Source organism: Crocodylus porosus, unplaced genomic scaffold (genome assembly GCF_001723895.1).
Source record: "Crocodylus porosus isolate Cpor-Errol unplaced genomic scaffold, CroPor_comp1, whole genome shotgun sequence".
Taxonomy (NCBI): domain Eukaryota; kingdom Metazoa; phylum Chordata; order Crocodylia; family Crocodylidae; genus Crocodylus; species Crocodylus porosus.
In genome coordinates, this window is record NW_017728906.1 from 17,066,948 (window position 1) to 17,067,658 (window position 711).

Below are 711 nucleotides of genomic sequence, written 5' to 3' on the forward strand. Positions count from 1 at the left end.
GCCCAGCACTCTTTCCTGCTTATGCAGGGGGTCGGACTCGATGATCTATTGAGGTCCCTTCCGACCCTAGCATCTATGAATCTATTAGTCAACTGCACAGTAAGTGTCACAAAAAAAACCATGCACCTGCACTACTGCACAGCAGCTATAGTTGCAGCACATTTAGTTTCTACTTTATTAAGCAAGTATTAAAATAAACGCACAGTAACTGCTGTGCATTAATGAACATGTGGATGCACCCACTGAGTAAGATGATTCAACCAGTTCTGTATTCTTCTTACAGTGCTTCTGTCTAGTATGCGTTTCCTTAGCTTGTTAATGAAGAGGTCATGGGAGATGGTGTCAAACCATGCTAAAATCAAGGTGTACCATGTCCACTACTCCTTGCTCATCCACCTGTTTGAAGTCTGTGCATCACATTCTACTTTGCATCTGTTTTGACTAACAGAAATCTAAATGATTTCAGTTTGAGCCTTCTTATGTTGTGCCTTGACAATGGCAATTATCAGAGGTGTTGACCTTCCAGACTTGTTGACCACTATGCTACAAGGAGTGGATTCCTACATGATTTTTGAGATTGGTAGAATTAAAGTTTTGTGGAAGAGACTGTTATTATTAGTTGTTCTTTTTGTTAAGGTCCTCAATAATCAGAGGATACTGATATGTAATGTTAAGAGGTATGTTGTTATTTCCAAAATGTTATTTTGGCTT